The sequence below is a fragment of the Rutilus rutilus genome (genome assembly GCF_951802725.1).
Source record: "Rutilus rutilus genome assembly, chromosome: 17".
In the NCBI taxonomy this organism is placed as follows: domain Eukaryota; kingdom Metazoa; phylum Chordata; class Actinopteri; order Cypriniformes; family Leuciscidae; genus Rutilus; species Rutilus rutilus.
Genome location: NC_140230.1, coordinates 2,551,284 through 2,557,648, shown reverse-complemented (window position 1 = coordinate 2,557,648; position 6,365 = coordinate 2,551,284). Strand labels below are relative to the sequence as shown.

At 35.8% G+C, this 6,365-nt stretch overlaps 1 long non-coding RNA gene across 1 annotated transcript; it reads left to right on the top strand.

Moving 5' to 3' along the window:
- The first annotated feature begins 1,002 nt into the window (after nucleotides 1-1,002).
- On the top strand, nucleotides 1,003-5,793 carry LOC311306801. The gene is made up of 3 exons (XR_014630222.1): nucleotides 1,003-1,027; nucleotides 1,957-2,187; nucleotides 5,206-5,793. It is a non-coding gene; the product is annotated as an uncharacterized lncRNA (long non-coding RNA).
- The last annotated feature ends 572 nt before the right edge of the window (nucleotides 5,794-6,365 follow it).

Genomic DNA, 6,365 nt, shown 5'->3' with positions numbered 1-6,365 from the left:
TTGACGTGTTTCCATTGGGCGTATTTGCAATTCGCAATATCAATTTGCGCAATTTGAAGGGTAATGGAAACGCGGCTACTGTTTGCAGATCAGGCATTACAATTAACACGGTTACTTGCATGTTGTGGCATTACTGTCCTCTGTTTTCTAAACCTCTGTGCCGAAATTGCGACTGATTTACCATGAAACGAACAAACCAATTATGCTTTACTGAGACATTCACATAGTTGAAAGTAAATAAAATCCTTTGGAAGGTGATGATATTTTTAATCCTGTATCTCTCTTCTCATCTCACACGGCCAAAGGCCAAAGACACAATGATGTAGAAGTGGGCGTTGATTTGATTCTGCAGAGGCGGTCTCTCATCGCACTATTACAATCCGCAACTAGTCCTTTTCTGAACTTGAAATCAATAAAAGCTGTTTTGAATTCTGAAGGTTACAGGATATTTTTATAGTCATTTTTATAGGAAAATTTGATTTCTCAATTCATGACCCCTTTAATACTCCAAATGTAATTATTTATAGCTTGAATAAAGATTTTGTTTTTGTTTCTATTAATTAAACTATTTTATAATTGATAGAGTAGCCTGTTTTTCTTCTTTCTCAAGGTATTTTCTTTTCTCCATCAACCCAGAGAAGGGCACTAAAGTGGAGAAGACAAACATCCCGTCTTCTTGTCCAAGAGTCCATACACTAATTTAGGAACAGATTATGAGTGGTGTTGTTATGATGACGGCTGAAGCAGATGCAGAAGCAGGATCCAATTGCAGCATTTTTTATTAAACAAACTCAAAAGATAATAAACTCAGACAGAGACTCGGGAACAGGAACAGCCAACATACAACATTAAGAACTCACAAAGACTGAAACAAGACACAGGGCTTAAATACACAGACAGACAAGCTAAACAAGCTAACAAGGGGGCGTGGCTAATGAGAAACACCTGGGGAGACTAATGAACATAACAGGGAACTGATAAACATAGGATGAGACAGAGGAACACAGACATAAATCATTACCACTCGGTGAGTTTCACGTCTTTGTAAACGAAAGTTTAATGCGTTTTAGGAAGGATTGTTCCAGTGCACCTATGCAACCATTGTGGGGGTGGGGGGTGAAGCGAAAGAAACCTTAAATTCTCGGGACAGCAGCATGTGTTTAAATTATAATCTTAACTGTTCTATTTCATCAGAAACGATCTGTAAACAGGGCTTTAAGTGTAAAATACCGAACTTGTCCTTTAATTCAATGTGTTACTTTTCAAGCAATTGTTTCTACACCAAAACAAATTTTAATGCAGAGAGGACCGTAAACCAAAATCTTTTCTTTTTTTTGCCTACAGATACATTGTTGTCAAAATGATCACCGTTTTCATGGATCCGTGAAAACGACTAAAACACTGTATTATGCTGCCAGGCCAGTAGTTGGCGACGTAACTTTGTAAAACACTGCGCGCCTATAGACTGAACCATAGACTGTAAAAAAAGAAAATTTTACACGTTCAAAACTGAACACGTAATATGCATGCGCTTGACGTCACCGTTTTCACAAATTCAAGTATTTGTATTTTATATGGAGATGATAACGGTATTGTGTTCAGAAACTTGCATTTTGAAACCCATTTTCAAAAGTTTGCATTTGCAGGCCCCTAAAACAGCTTTGTTGTGTAAATGAACGGCCAAACTGCATAAAAAGTTTTCTGTTATAGCTGGAAACGGTGTCGTGTGAACCACCCCTGAGAAAGTATTACTATAAATGCCACATTGTTGCTTCTGTGCTAAATGTGGTCAAAGTGTGAAATCGGGGCCTTTCAGTTCACACGGTTCACCATAAAAGGCCAAGGTACTGAGAAAAGACTCACAATATTCGACTGAAACAAAGAAGAGCCATATCTAAAGAAGAAGGGTGCAAGTGATCAGGCATGGCCCAAGCTATATCTCCACTATATCCTCAGGGAAACAATGCTGGAAATCATCATGCAGTCCATCCTGACAGCGTCCACCTCCAGCTCCATGCCCAGGGCCTGAATCACCACAACCAGCCTGTGGTCGTTGTTCAACCCCCTGTGTACCGGCCTCTCGCTCCACTGCCTGACCCTGAGCCCGATTACATGTGTTACTCCAGATTTACGCTGTGCTGCTGCTGCATCTGTCTGGGAGCTGCCGCACTGCATTACTCTAGAGAGGTAAAACAGTATTTTTTATTTATTATCATCAGTATAGAAAGCTATTATTATTTTTGTTGAAACAATGATACATTTTTTCAGTATTCTTTAAAAAATAGAAAGTTCAAATGACCAGCATTTATTTAAAATAGAAATCTTTTATAGCATTATAAATGTTTTTACTGTCACTTTTGATCAATTTGATGTGTCCTTGCTGAAAGATAATCTGGTTTGCTTTAAAGCTTTGTGAAACATTGATAATATTTGAAATATTTATCTAAAACTGTTACAGATTTAGATTTAAAAAAAACAAAAAACATTATTGCTTGTTATGTTATCAGTATGACTTGATGAAACACAAAGAATAATCCACACGTATTTATAAACATGTTTTTATTTTGGGGGGCATAAATAATTATTATCTGATAGGACACAGATTATGTAATGCAGTGGAATATGTTTGTGAATTGATGTGATCTGTCATGGCATGTGTCTTTGATTTTTCACTATAAGGAATTTATGAATATGGTATGTTTACTGTTATATAATGTGTTAAAGATTGTGATACACTGCATTAGCATATTTAGTAGACATTTTGTTATGAAAGTTGTTTGATGACCAAGAATTTTTTTTCCCACTTGTCACTTTTTCTTTTTCACTGTCCAAAAATATATTTGTAGGGATATTTCCTTGGATTTAGAGTGCAAGCTTTTTTTATGCGCTCAATCTCAAAATCAACTGAATTTAGTGTTTTGCGTATACAATACTATTAAAACAATTTATAACATTATGTCATGGGCCACATCTTAAATTTTTACCCCAATCTCTTTTTTTTTGCAATTTGACAAATAAAATCACAAAATAAGCAACAGCGCAGAACACAAATACACAGAAATGTACAGATATTAAATTAAATCACACTGAAATTAGTTCATAAACGCCAGAGGAGAACTGGCCCCCCGACTGAGCCTGGGTTCTCCCAAGGTTTTTTTTTTCTCCATTATGTCACCTGATGGAGTTTTTTGGTTCCTTGCCACTGTTGCCTTTGGCTTGCTCAGTTGGGGATATTTTGGGAATATTAATTTATTTTTATCAATCAATAAATTCCACTAGAAACAAACCTTGTTGTATTATTTTAATTTAATACTGTGAAGCTGCTTTGATACAATTTGTATTGTGAAAAGCGCTATACAAATATACCTGACTTGACTTGACTTGACTTGAAATGAAGGGCGTGCTAGAGGGGTGGTTTGGTAGTACAAAATCACGGACTAGGATGTAAAATGTACAATCTTTTAATATTACAAACAGTGTTAGACAGCTAAACAATTCATTTACTTGAGGTTATGACAAAATGTTCTATTTAATGTTATATGTTATGTCTAAAATGTGTCTATTAAGTAAAAACATTTTTTGAAATTAATGAAGGCTTGTTTCGTGTTTTTGAAGAAATCAATTGAAAAAAACTCTTCAATTAATTATATATGAAACATCAGTCACTGGATGCTACTGACATAACAATGTAATAGATACCATTTCTATTTGGAGTGTAACATTAGTTTAAAAAATTATCCCAGTATTTTTGTTATTATTTGATGTTTGCAACACAGAAATAGCAATAGTTGAAAACACTGTTTGTAAAGCTGTTTCAAACATACATGACCTCTGCTTTCTCGGGGTCAGCGGCAGTGTAAAAGCAGGTTTAAATATTCTGGTGTGATCATAATATCAAAGGTTGAGTTAACACTCCTTAAAATTGAAATGATTTGGGGGGATACTTTTGAGGTCTGGTAAAAAGATGACTAATGGGCCCATGCATGATTAATTATTAAAAGATCACAGTCTCGATTCAGACACACACAAAGACCTTATTCCTAAGTGACAATGATTCTGCTATAATTGTGTGTATTAACAGTGCTGGGTTGATTACTCACAAATCGTAGTGTTACTGATTCCAAATTGACATTACTCTTTTCAGGACATATAATCAGACTACTTTTTGATTACATTTAGATAAGTTTTGACCTAACTTGTTTATCACATTGAATTAAATAGAATAATATTGTACCCATTGTGCATTAAACATTGCATTGCGTCAGGGTTTCCCATTCTGGGGTCCGTGAGGGAACTGCAGGGGGTTTATTTATTTAGAAAATAAATAAATAAATTATTTGAAAAACATTTTTGAAATAAATTATTTCAATATAAGGAGATAAAGAAGAAAGCCTTCCAAAGATAGTAGTGCATGGTTAATAGTAGTGATAATTCAAATAATAATTAAGGTGTTGATTTGATCTAATATGCAATGTTGCAATATATATATTGCATGACAACATAACCTGGCACAAAAGCTTGTGCTGAGCTTTGCACGATGATATATGATGTGGGGGTGTGGATACATAAATCAGTTCCTATGCAGAGTGTACACCCTAAACAAATGTATAAAGATTAATTATCTGTGCTGGTGCTGTGCATTATCTGTAAAAATAAAAAATTGATCATTACAACAGTGAAGATCCCAAAAGAGTTATATGCTTTGTAGGTCAAATTCGAGCAAGCAGGTTCTGCACCCTAATTAACCTCAACAGAACTCATTGTGGTTTTTCATGTTTCTTGCAAGTACATCAGCTCAGGTGCATGCTTTTGGAAAGTCCTCCAGTACATCATGGAAAGCCACAATGCTCAATTATGATGCTGAGTTCAAATCAGCATTTGCATATGCATAACTCTCTGTAATCGCCATAATTCACATTCGTCCTTTTCACAACATTGGCCAATTTGGCCACGTACACACTGCACTAACCCTATCATTGAAGACATATTGATTTTCTCTGCTGTGACAATTGACAGAAAAATATAAGTGTTTGGCTAATAGGGCATCTGAAAAAAAGGGCCCGTTCAGAGGGCGGTTTTTACTCTCTACATGCTTCTAGAGTGAGTTATAAGGTGCAATATTGGGGTTTGTGGTTGCAGGTCTGATTTCCCAGTAATCTGTTTTTCAGCCTGTTGACATTTGCGATTTTACCTTTACTTTCACAGACTCGCAAAGCAAACGGTGCTGGACAGAGGGCTGAAGCAGCGAGCAACTCTCAAACTGCACTCATCCTGAACCATGTCGGTGTTGTTGTGGGTGCCATCCTCCTTACAGTATATCTCCTCTACATCTTTTACTTTAAGAGAGATCTTTTACCTTTCTAAAGTTACCCCATGCTATGTTTTCATAATGTTGACTGAATCATTGTGCGATTAGATTTTACTCTGTTTGCAGATCTGGATCACTGCATAAAATATATATTATAAGCAAAAAATGTACAGTACAATTTGCTTTTAATTAAAACAATGAAAGTGTCAATGGACAAAATGTAAATGCATTATGAAAATAATTGTTTCATTTTTTAATTGTTGAAATAAATGCAAACAAAGTTTTGTTTATGATACTATGATAGTTCATTAAAACAATATATATTGTTCATTCTCTATTTTCTATGTCTGACCAGAGATTTTGTGAATAATAAAAAAATCCATGAACACCCTAGTGAAAAATAAATTTACCAAAATGTATTTATACATTTGTATATGTATAAATACATTATGGGCCCTATTTTAACGATCTCAAACGCAAGTATCAAACACGAAACGCAAGTAACTTTGTGGGCGGATCTCGGCGCAAAAATGTGTTGGTCTGAAGTAGCTTCATTACTCATAGGTGTGGTTTGGGTGTAACGTGAAATAAACCAATCAGAGCGTCATCTCACATTCCCTTTAAGAGCAGGCGCGCTTGTTCCATGGCGGATTGCTATTATAACGGCGGATTTGCCAGGAGCGGTTCACAGCCGAGGAGACCGACATTCTCGTCAGGGCCGTAAAACACAGAGAAGTGACATTGGGGATGGAGAAACACACCCAGATTAGCTTCCCTTAAACAGGCGTATGATAATTTGGGTAAATGTGTGTTATGTCTAAGTCCTGGTAATCATGAAGACAAGAAAGTGTCTTACTTCTTCAAGGTTTATTCAAACCCACAAGCAATACAACAGTGCCAGGCATTTACATGATTAGGCAGCAGGTGCAACAACTTCCATTCTCCGCCATCTCCTAACAAGAACATAAACACAACAATGTGTAAGCTAGATTTATGCCTATTTTTTTCACATCTTCATGGACACAACAATGATTTCCCTTGTGTGTTAATATTTTTC